We start from the raw sequence: 13,634 nt of genomic DNA on the forward strand, positions 1-13,634 counted from the left end.
AGAAGCACGTTGAGGTACCTTTGGGTACCTCACGGGTGTTTTACATGGCTGGCTGCAACACGTGCGTTGTTGGTGGCTCTCACTTTATTGGTGTGCATACACATGACTGCCTTCCATTGACCTGTAGTCTAGAAATCATGAGATCAGCTCTTATGAAATGTGAGGGCAAAGGAAGGCCACGTGCTTGCTCTAGGTTCTCCAACTGGAGTGATCCCCAGCAAGGTCTGTTGCAGCAAAGAAGCCATTTGAATAATGACCCATGCTAATTGCTAGGTGAGAACAAAAACAGGAGCGTATGGAAACGCTTGGATACCTGTGGGCAGAGGTACTCTGTTCTGTAACCCCATCAGAGCACTCGTAAAAGTTTACCTTAAAAACAGATGTTCCAGCTGGAAAGCTTCCTGGCCTGATGCTTGATTTTTTTTTTTTCTCCCCCATCCATTTTCAAACTAATGTGTTCACAGTACATTTATTCTATTGTTGTTGTGCCAGCATTATCCCTTTGCTTCAGCAGCTTTGTTTGTCTCTTGTGATATATTTAGAGAGCAATACTATCTGCTCTCTGCCTACATTTGGCTAGGCTAAACAAGCCGTGCTCTTAAATTCCTTCTTCTTTGGTAGGTTTTCTGTCTCCCCAAGGGCCTTTCTGCACCTGTTAATTTGACTTCATAATTTTTAAATGTGGATGACCACAATTTTTGTTTGTATGATGCTCCTGTCCTCAGTACTGGTATTTCACTGACTTGTCTTGACTGAATTTGCTTTTCTTACAGCCTCATCATCTCTGTGATCCCTAATGCAACTTTAAAGGTTATTTTTCCTAACGTTACTGTGAATATGTAGGGTATTCAGCCCAGTTGTGTTGGCTGTATAAACACTTCTTGTCTCCCAGTGTCTTGTACCTGGTAACATAGCAGAGCAGCTGAAGTCATAGCATGCTGGTGCTTTGAACAGGTGCCTTGTCCTCAGGGGCAAGCTTTTGCTTTGGGGGATGACAAGGGATTTTTACCACATCTCCTTATGTGCTGGCTGATACAAACATTCTGGAATGAGGGAGCTGTCATTCCTTCGAGTGGAGGCAAGTTCCCAGCTTCAGCTCTCTGTCCCGTAGCCACCTCCATCCCTGTCCCACTGATGGGGCAGTGGGCTGGGTATCTGCAGGGGTTGATGCGATGCCTCTCTCAGCAGAAGAGCACAGAGCCCTGCAGCCTTGCCAGTTCTTCTGGCCGTAGCTGCAGCTCAGATGCTCTTCAGTTTTTCCAAAGCTAGTCTTCTGCTGCCCTACTTTTTATAATTCACTCAGAAGTAGGGAGTGTTTTTCTCTGCCTGGCACTGTGGAGGAGCAACCTCTCTGTCGCTCCCCACTTGAAGGGAAGTGGTTTTCATACCCCCTCCCTGTCTCCTTCCCCAGCCTGTCTCTCCCGCTGTACTGAGCTGTCAGATCCTTGCCTTTCCGCACAGCCCGGAGCCTTCTGCCAGACTTTTCAGCTATAAATGGATCTGGCCTTTTCCAAACACTCCCCCACCTCCAGTTCCCTCTTCCCTCCCCCCCCCTTCCAAAGGCAAGAGATGTTCCAGGAAATTGGAGCTGGGCCAGGCTTCCTCTGAATTAGGAAGAATCATAGACCGACCACTGGCTGTTCCTAGGTTTCTCTGGGGGCCTTGTGACAGGCTTTGGTGGGATGTGGGATGTATCTGTGCCCAGGTGAAGGCTGTGATGCTGAACTGCATGTTTGCACTGCCTGAGCAGTTATTCCCAGTCCTGAATGCAGAGCTGGAGCAGATTTGTAGGTGCTGTCTCCACCCTACAAACAAAACACTCTCTGATCTGAGCATCCTGTCCCAAGGGAAGGCCAATGTTTTTGTTACTGACTGCATCCTGCTTCCATGTTTGTTAGTGGGTACTTTAATGAAAGCAGCTTGACTTTTGTACACAGTGAGTGACCCCAATTGCCTCCCTTAACTTAGGGATTTATGGCAGAGATTGTGAAATCTTTTTTAAGCTTTATTTCATTCCCTTCCCCCAAGGGGCAGGGAGGATAAGTATCTTCTCTTTCAGCAGGGAGCTGTGGCCTGAAGTATGCAAGACCAAGGTGACTCAGGCAGCCAGTGGCTGCCCTGAATTTTAAACTGCCTGTCTTTTGTGTCATTTGGAGTAGAGTGCTACCCTCCATCAGCCCTGCAGGCACCCAGACCATTCATTCCATGCAGAATACGGGTCTGTATTTAGAAAACTAATTTGTACTCTCATGTTGAAAAATTGTAGTCTGAATGTCTCCTACTTCTTATGCTCCATAGAAGCTGCCAGGCCAAGTTCCAGTCTGGTGACCTTTCGCTGGCAGCCTTGAGTTTGCATCCTATGTGCTTAGATAGCAACACCTAGAGCTGCTGCTTCCCAGGCTTCCCTACCTCCTGGCAATCATCCCTCAAAATCCTTCAGGCTGTGGATAAGGGAACATATAATATTCAAAAGGTGCAAACCTGGTTTATGATTGCCTGATACTCTGTCTGCAGGTCTGCTTCTGGTTCAGTTTTTGCTGTGGCAGCAGATGCTGTCTGACACTGTTTCCTGTGCAGGACACCTGGTATCCTGAGTTTTCTCTACCCAGTGGCTTGGTTGCTTGCCTGTTGGATGGGTTTGTGGAGCTTTTGACTGGACAATGTGAGGTGAGCAAAGGGCAGAGATACATGTTCTCTTTTTATGTGAGCTGGAGAATGTAAAGTCGCAGAGGGCTGTGGTTCACAGAAACCTTCTCTGTATCTTTCTGCTGGGATTGCAGGCAATATTTTGCATGAAACAGATGTGGAATACATGAAGTGTATTAAGTGAAGATCCGTTAAGTGATCCTCACAACAACAAGCTGCTTTGTAGGCAGAGCACTGCTGAGCTCTGGTAGTAAATGAAGATATTGTGTCTAGTTGTAGCTACCTGATGCTCTTTCCTATACTAAGCTCTGCCAAAGCTGGGCCAAGCATCATATCCTGCTGTTTTGCCAGCTCAAGTTGGACTGCTTCAGGGTAAAGTTGGCTGGAAGGAGTTTTTCTGCTTTATGTATCCCTCCCACGTGTTCAGGGAGGATGGTTACCCCAGTTCTGCTTTGCCCTGCACATTGTCACCTGCCTTCTGCTGAACACTTAGTTCCCAGCTCTTTACACAAGCCTGGACACATGGCAGTTTGTTTGTTTTTTCCTGAGGTTTGTTGGGTGTGGGTCTCTATTCCTCCATTTCTGGAAGGGGGTTCCATGGGATTCTTCCATGTCTGTGGTTTTGCTTATAATTTTTTTCTGCTCATCTGAAGCCCACAGTTTCTCCTCATCTTCTTCACATTCTTGTCTTGTTTGCCTGTACTGGAAATACCGGTTTCTACAATTCACATCTGTTGGGACTGGGGTTGCTATTTGATCAGCATCTTCATAGCCCTTCAGTCTTGTCCTACACTCTGCTCTTCCAACTGAATACTCAGTGGAGCTGTGGATGTGAGTTTGTGTCTGTTCCCTGACACTGACATGTTCTTTTAGGGATCCCTGGCACTAAATCACAGTTACAATTAAAGCTTCATTTTCTTGAGGCTAGTAAGGAGAGGAAGAAGAAGGTTGTTTGGTTTGTCTGCTCGGTGCACAGGACGTTCAAGACCTGATAATGAGTAGACAGGAATGAGTACATGACCCCCTGGGTCATAGAAAATGAATGTTACCCTCACTGAATGGCATTAGTTGTGCTGACCTCATTGCCAGAGTTTGGGAGCAGGGGGTACCAGTCACATGATGTCCTTCAGGACTTTTCCCCATGGGCTGCTTTTGGGCTTCTGGTAAAAATGTTCTGGCACCAGTACCTCTCTGGCACAGCCTGTAAAGGCTGTTGTTAGAGGATACAGCCTCAGGATGCCTTCAGCCTCTCTGCTAGTTCAATTTCTTTGCAGAAACTACTTCCTATGTTTTTCTTGGGCAGCTCATTTGTGCCATGCACTAGAAGAACTTCTGGTCAGCTAGTTTCACGGTGGGTGGTTCAAACTGCACCAGGGTCCTGCAGGAACGCCAGGGCAAGACACTGGTTTAGATGGTGGCATCTGAATGCAGATTTGATGTGCTGCTAATCTCATCCCAGTGCTGAGATTTATAGTGTGTTTATCCTACTGCTGTAATGATTGTACTACCATATACACAGCATTGAGCCTGAGCCTTTCAAAGCCTGTGGAGTAGCTGGCACAGATGTCTGCTTGTGCATGGCCCTGCGCCAGCTCAAGTTCAGGTGTGCAGCTGGCTGCTCCTTCTGATGCCTGTGCAGCTCCTTCCATCAGGCCACAGGGGTAGATTCCATTGAGACCGAGCATCCCTGGCCACTGTGCTTGGAGCACTCCTTGTAAACACCAGGTTCTGCAGTGAATCACTGCCTGCAGTGTCTGAATCCCGTGGGGATCTCTGTGGGACACATACTGTGCAACACCTCCAGCTATGGGTTGAAAGGCAAAGTGAAAACAGGAGTTTTCTGATGATTCTAAGTTAGGCTGAATAGTGAGATCAAAAGCTGTCTGTAGAAATATGGCTGTATCTCACAGAACTGTTGGCATGATAAAGCAACAAACATTGTTTCATGGTGGTAAATGCACAAGTTTATGCGTGTGATGGCAATTTGTGAACAGTTTCTCACTGCCCACAACCAACCCTTTGGTGTCACCCTGGATCGTCTGAGCACATCAGCTCAATGTTCAGCTGTAGACAAAAAGGCAGGCCTCAAACTGAAAGTAAAGAATTAACTAAGGAGTACTGGTATGTAGTCCTGTAAACTTAGGTATACATTCATGTTATGTCTGCACCTTGCATACCACATGCAGTCTGGTCAATGTCTCTCAGGATGAGTTGTGTAGACTTAATCATGATAGAGAAAAGGGGAATGAGGATGGTTACAGGGCAGGAATAGCTTCTGTTGGAAGGGAGATTAAACAAGAAATAGTAGATGATAGTGGGGAAGAGTAAAGGCCTAAAAGATAGTGCACAGTGATTGAAAAGTTGAGTAAGGAAGGATCTTTCCTCTCAACAGAGGAAGAACATCTGGCAAGTTATTTATTAGGCAGGAGGTTAAGGAAGTTCTTTTTCAACAGAGTTGATTTGCAAAACACGTTGCTACGAGATGACATGAAGGCTGAAAATACACACAGATTCCAAAAGGAACCAGACACCTCAATGGCAGAGACACATTTCAGTGACTGTTAAACGTGGTGGACAGTATGCAACCTCCAGCTCTAGAAGTTCCTTTGCTGCTGATTGTTGTGGGCTATGCAAAGAGTATGGCCTTAGGAGACATCACTCTGTACTCTGTGATATGTACCTCTCAGTACCAAAATATTAAGGATGGGGCTTTTTACCAGAGGAGTTGTTGGTGTGACTCAATGTGGTGATGCTTGTTACCAGAACACACTGATCCAGTGGGGTGAAAATTAACTGATTTAGCTTTGAGTACTTCTGGTCTAATGGAGCTCCTGTGGGAGTTGTGCACATCTCACTGCAGATTTTCTTATGTGTTTTATTAGGAAATCTGAAGCCCTTGCAGAAGCAAAGGAGTAGTGCAGGCATAACCCATCAGTTCAGTGTGCCAGACACTTTGGTGGTTGCAGAGTATGCCATCTCCATGACTACTGACCAGCCTGCCAAGTGTCAGCTGTCTGGTCTTATCTTCCTATCTTTGTTTCCACTTGGCTTCTGATTAGGATGTGGTTTATGTCCTGATGGAACAAAATCTGGATTCTTAGGGCCATTTCTTGGTATAACTATGAGTGTTCTTGTTACCCATCCAAATGTCTTGTTCTACAGCGAGGGGAAAGAACAAGCTATTGCGAATTCTGTTGTGAATTCCTTTATCCTTTCCAAGTCCTATGTTGCAATTTCCTTACAGTCTAAGTACCAAAATATCTCTAGTTTCACTCCACAGAGAAACTGGTAAGGCTAGAACTGCGCTGCTTTGAAAAGTCTGGTCCTGATGCAGTGCTTTAGATGCTCGTTTTAGGGGAAATAGCAGAGCCACTGTTATTTGCCACTTGCCGCATTGAAAAACTTAGTAAACCAGTGTTTGGTTTTTTCATGGATGATAGCTGAGCTGTAGCAAGAGGAACCAGACAGTAGTGGCCATATGATTTTTGTCTGACATTCAGCAGGGGTATTCTTAACTGCTTAAGCCTGAACCTGGTATCAGGGTGAGATTTCGGAAACACTGGACACAGAATCCAGTCATAATTTTACCTCTGCTTTGTTCTTCCAAATCTAGACTCACAAGCTCTAATACTTGCGCCTCTTTCAGTGGGACAGATGAACTGTTTATAGCCCCTGTTGTGCTCCCCACAGTGGAAACCAAAAAAAAAAGGGAAAAGTTAAAAAAGTCTCCTGGCAGGCTCAAGCTGTTTTTAAACGAGACATAATACCCAGGGTGCCTGTCTGCCAGAGCCTCCAGCCTGTACACCAAGTCCCTTTTTTAGCACGCTTCTCCCCACGGCTATATCTGGCTCCAGCTCCTTGCTCTGGGAACGTGACCTCATCATTGTTTTGGTATTTCCAGTGATTCAGCCTGGTCCGGAGCAGGGAGGAGTCCATTCCTGGTTGTGGCTGACAGGGTGTTTGTGCGTTGCTGGAATTCCAGAGCAGTGCAGCCCCAGCCCTTCCGCTGCATTGACAGCTCGGCCGAGGCTGGGCTGGTGCATCGCATTCCTGCCTGGCAGATGGCTTGGATGCAACTGCTGGAGAGACAGAAGGTCCTGCTTTTGGGGGGTAACAGGGATCCCTGTCTTTGCAGCTTTCCTGTCATGGTGAGGGTGGAGAAAGCTGTGTGTACTAAGTCGTATGCCTGAGGAAGCTGAAAGACAGTCTCTGGTTCATTGGTTGAAAAAGGGTCTTGCAGAATACTTGTTACTTTTTGCAGGCTGCCAGCATCCTGTAATGAAGTTAACTTCCCAGCATCTGCAGCAGCGTGGTAAGTGCTATGATCCTTATTTCACAGTGGGGTAATCTGAGGCACCGAACCTCTGCTTTAGGTTTTACGTAGCTGAGCTGGAAAACTAAACTCTTGTGAAGTGGTGCTTGATTGCGCCCATCCTCTCCTGTAATGGCTGAAATCCCCCCGTGCATGGTGAACATGGGCAGTGGGTCAGGCTGAGGTGGAGCCAGGCTGTCTGGATGCTGAACCCCATTTTCCTTTGGTATCACTTTTCTCCATTTCTCTGGGTGTGGTTAGAAAGCACAGAGGAGGGCTTGTAGAGGGGGTTCCCCAGCCAAGGACAATGTTCATGCCCCTGGGATGTTGTGGATGCTGCACAGCTGTCATTTACCTGTGCCTTGGCAGGGTTGTTGATGCTGTTGATGCTGTGGTAAGCCTGATTGCAGCCTTGACCTAAACACTCTCAACTGCCTTGTTTGAGCCTGGGTTGTTGAAAATTATTTTTAAACCCTCTGGGATCATCTGGTGGTTTGCCATTCCCTGGCTGAGACCAGTTTGACTGCAGCAGCAACTTGACAGAAATATGGTTTCAGTGTTGTCTTTCGTAGCATTGAACTAGCTTGTCACTGAAGTTGCTTCATCCACAGAGAGCACTGTCCCAGTTTGTCAATACCTGGGTGTAGGTCACAAAGGCTTGTCAAATTTGAAAAAGCAGCTTACTGTGTGGAGCCCATGTTGATGAATACCTGGTTCTGAAGTTTTAGCTGTATTATGTCTCATACAGACCTTGGGGCTCTTATATCAAGAAGTTCTCCCATTTTGGTTTTGGTTTTTTTTGTTTGTTTGTTTTGGGTTTGGTTTTGGGTGTTTTTGTTTTTTGTTTTTGTTTTGTTTTTGTTTTTTGTTTTTGTTCTTGTTTTTCTGCTAGGGTAGTTCAATGACAGGAGAATTATCTCATTCCAAAATCAGATGGGCTGGGCTGTGGTGGAGAATCTCTTGACCATGGAGTGGGACAGCATAAAGCATCTCTCTCATTGCAGACATTGTCAGCATAAGGAAGAGAAGATGTGCTGGAACAGGGATTTTTAATTCAGATAACCTTGCTTTCCCTGTTGTGTGGAGGGGTAGTACCTCTGCCAGGTACTCCAGCTACTTGCTGGAGAGAGGAGACTAACAATATAACCGGGCTGCTGTCATTAACAGGGAGTATTTCTTAATCATAGAAACATAGAATGGTTTGGGTTGGAGGGGAGACTCAGGAATCATCCGTTTCCAACTAGATGATGTTCCTGTCCTGCAGGGACAGTCATGCTTGGCTGTCTTCACCGCTCTAGCAGGTACCACCAGGACATATATCTATTACTTCGGGGTCTCTGTGTTCTTCTTGAAGCTAGGTTCTTAACAGCACTCACTGAGGCAATTGGCTCATGTCAGCTGTTTTCTAACTTCTTCCTTTGAGACTAGACAACATATTTGCAAAGGAGGTACACACAAACCCCCTCCAGCCTCTGCAGAAAAGACTTCAGTCACTACATTAACTACCTGAACTCCCTGTTCTTTGTCAGCAGTTGCACACAGAGGTCACTGGTGCAAGCTCTATTATCGTCTGGCACCAGGCTTACTGAAAATCGGCTCTGCCTGCTGTGGTAAGCGTCCTGAAGCTGCTCCTCAGCCTCCTGATGAGGTCTCCTGGTACTTACTTAATTCAGCAGTGGCTGAAAATTGAAAACCCCTTTACTTCTGGTTCCTGTTGTGTGCACAATCGAGGCAAACCCCCCAAGCCCTTTGACACATTGCATCTCTGCCACGCTAGTCCCTATCCCCCATCTTCCTTATTTGGTGTAAATCTGGTTGCAGTCCAGCTTGTAAGTGGTCCTGAAATGGCAGGGAAAGATGAATCCTAACATGAGATGCCCAAGGCAGTGAAATCAGAGAGAGATGAGCATAAGTCCCAAAGATGTGGAGTCCCTGAGCATCCTAACATGAGATGCCCAAGGCAGTGAAATCGGAGAGAGATGCATAAGTCCCAAAGATGTGGAGTCCCTGAGCATGGGCAGAGTGCCAGGAATGGGCTTCTGCACTATGAGCAGGTCACACACAGGGATGGAGCAGTGCAGGGATCTCAGTCCCTCTGCCAGGTGTGGAGGACTGCTGTAGCACCGTGCTCCAGGGAAGGTGTGGGAAGGTGATGTCCCAGATAGGGCATAAGATGGAAAATCACACAGGCTTGCATTCCCACTAGCAAGTGGTGTGTATAGAGCTGTGGGAGCTGCTGGAGAGCACAAAGCTGGGGTGGTGGTGGGGGGGGTGCCCCTCACTAGTGGTCTCTTCACCCCACAGCCTCCCCTGGCAGGCAGCTGCCTTCCCACCCCCATGCCTGCCTGATCCAGGCAGGCAGTGGAGCCAGCCCGCACAGCCCCATCACCCTGGCTTCTTTCTGAGCCTGCTGTAAATGGCTCTTCGTAACACGATCTGCATTTCTGCCATAGTCCTCTCCAGAGCGCATCTGTATTTACACTGGGGCTTTCATTAGCAATCTGGCCCTTGCTCTGCCGGCAGCCCGCGGGCTTTGCTTTTCCCTCCTGCCCAGACGCTCCACCAGTGCCACCAGCACCCTGGCACCGTCTTGCCCCAGGAGAGGCAGGTGACTGGCAGCAGGAGGGATCCCTGAGCCAGCTCCCATCTGGAAAAAGTGCCTCGTCATGTTGCCTCCTGCCCGCCATCCGGCAGCAGCACCCGGGGAGCTGCCCGCAGAGCCTCCCCGCAGCACGAATCGCTGATCCCTGAGCCAGCACGGGGACAAAGCTGGGTTTGCTTGGGATTATCGCTGGCTTGGTGTGCTATATTCTTCCTGCTGCAGTAAGCCGAGCCCACGATCTGGGGAGATTGTGTCTGGCAAGGTAGGAGTTGATCCCTTCTGCTTGTTCTGCTGAAAAGTGATGTGGCCAGCCCTGCCTCTGCCCAGAGAGCGTGCCTCTGTTAGTAGTGTGCCTGTGTCTGTCTGTCTGTGGTTTTATTTTGCCTCGCTCTGTAGCTCTGATGGACAACCGGCATGCTGCTTAGGCTGTAGCCTTTGGTACATTGGAAGAAAATGCGTATATCCATTCGCTTTTTTACCTACACACAGGAAAATCAAACCCAGTCTTCCTTTCTGCTCCAGGATGGTGTGCTGGTTCTCCAGAGCCTGTCTGTCTTCTCTGTTCTGGTGCAGCATCCTTGTGCACTCTCTGCAGGTCTTGTTACTTGCTTCTCGGGGAGACATGAAAGCAGAGAGCAGTCTGACTGTGTCTTGGGATAAAGGAAGCAGAAGAAACTCATGGAAGACAAAAATCAAGGAGATTTAATGGGCATGGAAATGGCTTTAGGGAAGTTATTTTTACCCCAGAAAATTAGACAGAGGAAGAATCTTCTTTCTCTGGATAGTGTCAAAAGGATTTTTTTCCCCCTGCAGTCCACTAGGGCAAGATGTTTTGATACAGAGAGGCCTGAGGCTGCTTTTTGTCCCTAGAGATGAGGAGAGTCAGTCTTCTTAATCTGCTGCCTGCTTTACAGCAAACCTCACTGGCATTTAGTTCTGCACCTTCCCCCACTACCTCTCACCTATACTGGGAATGTGCAGGGAAAAGAGGTGATGACCAAGAAACCCAACCCCTGCTGGACTTCCCTGCAGTGGTCAAGGAGAGAGAAAATAGGCAGCAGAATTTTCCCCTGACCTAGCTGGTGTTCAGGCACAGCTGTTCCCTTTTTCACAGCAGCTGGGGTGTGCCTGCCTTTGTACACATCTTCATGATGTATCTGGGCTTCCTTCCCACACGGATGAGAGTCTCCTAAACAGGATGGGCAAGGATTGCAGGCCTTGTGCAAGTGATGGTTACTTCTGGTAACGAGCCTAAACAACAAGCCATGTTTTAGGACCCCCCTATGTCCTGTGAAGCTGTGAAGAGGCAAGGGGGTCGTCTGGCTTTCCCTCCTTAGCATACTCTGCTGTGCTGCCAATAGGTGTATAAATAGGGCCCACAGTATACTATTTTGGTGACAAGCTCTTCCCAGGATTCATCTAAAGAGTTATGTGAGCAAGTGTTAAAAATAACACCAAGCTCTGCCCAAATGCTGGCGTGGTTTCAGTCAAAGTGTTGGGAATCTTCCATGGAGAGCAGCCCTAGACCCTGGCAGGGGCAGCAGGAGGGATCCCTCTGTGTGTTCCTTTTTCTTGCTGCCCTCCTGAACACAGAGGACACTGACCCTCAGGTTCAGCAGGTGTGCTGGTCACCAAGAAGATGAGAAATTTCACTTCTAATTGGGTTATTTGCTACTGAGCTTTCCCTGTGTGTTCTGAGTATTATTGCTAGGTCTTATGAGGGGTACAGCAAATTCCTGGAGGGGTTAACCTGAGCTTTAATCTAGCCTGCCTGCCAGGTCACTGCTGGTGGCCAGAGCTGGTCTTGGGATGTAGTAGCAGTGGCACACAAAAGAATTCTGGCCTTGTGCTAGGTTTATCCTGAGGACTAGTAGCTAGAGATTAGTTTCATTGTGGGAGGCTTATTAAATCTGCATGTTGAATTAACAGCTGTAGCTCTGGACATTCTTGCTATCCATATAATTAGGAAAGTAATTCCAAAATTCTGCCCTTTTTCACGGTGTGGTTGGTGCCTGAAAACTGGACCACACTGCAGAGGCTGCTGAGGAGCTGTGCACCATCCCACTGAGGAGCTGGAAGCTGCTGTTTGTTTCTCTCAGGCTGGGTTTTGGCTGTTGTTGGTCAGGTTCTGTGCCAGGTATTCAGTTCAGCTGCTCTCACCCTGCTGTGTGCTGGAAAAGCCCACTGGAATGCAGCAGACCCCACTGAGTCTTTGTGCTAAGTGTATGGAGCTCAGACCTCACACGAATGTTTCTGGTAGGGCTCATCCTCAAAGAAGCTCTGTGTGAAGACAGAAATGCTCCTTTTGCATATAGGTGGTGAGACTTCACTCTTGCCTGGTCCAATATGGGATGTAAGAGAAGTTACTCCTTGTAGGAGTGCAGTCCTCATTTCTGTCACACATCTTAATACATGGAGCCTTGCATACAGAAGAAGGTGAACCAAGGTGTCTCCTGGCAGCACACTTGGGGGCAGTGCTTGGCCTTATGGTTTTGGTCTGAGAGCAGCAGTGAGATGGTCAGGGGAGACCACACTTCTCTTTCAAATGTTGGAGTTTAGGACTACAGCATTAATCCCTCTGTAGTCCTCCTTGGCCTCCATAGTTGCATCCCCAGATACATCTGTGTTAGCTTCTCGCTCTGTGGAAGAAGGGCCAGATGCTTCTGCATTCTCTGAGTACTTGCAGAAGGGCCATATTTATTTTAAACTGATAGACGAAGTTGCTGTGAAAGCAGCAGGCATGCAAAAATTGCTGAAAAAGTCACAAGTGCTGTTTGGTACTCCGTGCTTCACCTCCTCTGATGCAGGATTACTGATTCTGGCAGGTGTTCCCAGGGATGGGGAGAAGGTCCTGTTGGAGCATGTGACCAAGAGTTTTCTGCAATTATTGCACAGAGAATGGGTGAGACCAGAGCACTCTTCTGGCTCGGACTGCTCAGCCCTTTCTAGCCCTTCTCCCTGTCTCCCCATTTTGCTGGTCTTCTCCTTTCCTTGCTGTGTGTTGAGAGGTACACACAGGGTTAGTGCACAGGATGAAGTGCTTGCTTAAGTGTTCACTAGAAGCACAGACTTCAGGTTGTCTGGAGATGGAAATACGTCATTGAGATTAAAAGTATGTTTCTTCTTTTTCCAGAAGCATACTCTGGGCAATCAGTCCTTCATCAGGGGCTTCCTGCTTGCTCCTCCTGTCTCTTCCATGCCCAGCTAACAAAGAGGTCTCTGAGTCATCATGGTTGCTGCTTATTATTAGGCCTGGGCCAAGGTTCTGTCTATCATCAGGCATTACTGAGCTCATGAGGGCTCTTTTGGAGCTCTTTCCGCCCTGGCATGCTCTTTTTCCCTTGATTGGAATGTGTCTGGCATGCATGGGGACACATGACCTTGTTTGTCTTCTTAAAACACCTCTTTGCAAGACATTTCTCATCTCTTCTGTGTGGCACCAGAGCCTCACACCACTGTTTCCAGCAGTTTGTGAAGTGCAGAGATACCTCCATGGCAAACGCTGTGGAGCAGTATGCCTCAGTTCTATGAGCCTGAGCTTTGCCTCTCCCTTCTGTTTCAAAGAATGTGGTGAGATTTCCACCCATTCTACCCTTCATCCATATAGGATTTTCTTTGCTGTGGGCCTTTCTCCAATATGAGCAAAATTGCTGCAGACAGTGGACAGCCACATACTACCATGTTCTGTCTGCCTGCCTGCATATGGGATGGCTTCCTGCTGGCTGAATGTGTCTTTGGAAGGAGGTGGTCCTTGCACAGCTGGCTGCACAGCAGCTACGTCCAGCAGGTTAAACACCAGCCAGTGTTTAGCCACACCACCAAAAGGCTGATGAATTGTGTGCTGACCTGACATGGAGACCTCTAGTACAGCCTGCTGTATTAGGTGGGTTGTCATAACCAGAGAGAAACTTAGGAGGGTTCTCAGTGGGGGTAAAGGCTCGTCTTCAACAAGACCCAATTAAAGAGAAAAAAGTATCTTCACTGTGAAGGATGGAAGGAGGAGGAATCCACTGGCTGAAAGTTGTCACTCAACACATTTGACCTAGGAAAAAGCTGACCCAGAGTTTGTTCTTA

At 47.7% G+C, this 13,634-nt stretch overlaps 1 protein-coding gene across 7 annotated transcripts in view; it reads left to right on the forward strand.

Annotated features, from left to right (window-relative positions):
• The first annotated feature begins 6,642 nt into the window (after positions 1 to 6,642).
• RUSC2 (RUN and SH3 domain containing 2) overlaps positions 6,643 to 13,634 on the forward strand; it is a 53,852-nt gene continuing 46,860 nt past the window's right edge. For 4 of the 7 annotated variants that reach the window (XM_030467051.1, XM_030467059.1, XM_030467057.1 and 1 more), the window contains exon 1: positions 6,643 to 6,958. The gene's annotated coding sequence lies outside the window, so the exon portion shown is untranslated. Of the gene's footprint in view, positions 6,959 to 9,475; positions 9,823 to 13,634 lie in introns of those variants that run through there. The other 3 variants (XM_030467053.1, XM_030467056.1, XM_030467055.1) reach the window with 2 other exon arrangements.

This window comes from Calypte anna, chromosome Z, assembly GCF_003957555.1.
Source record: "Calypte anna isolate BGI_N300 chromosome Z, bCalAnn1_v1.p, whole genome shotgun sequence".
NCBI classification, from domain to species: domain Eukaryota; kingdom Metazoa; phylum Chordata; class Aves; order Apodiformes; family Trochilidae; genus Calypte; species Calypte anna.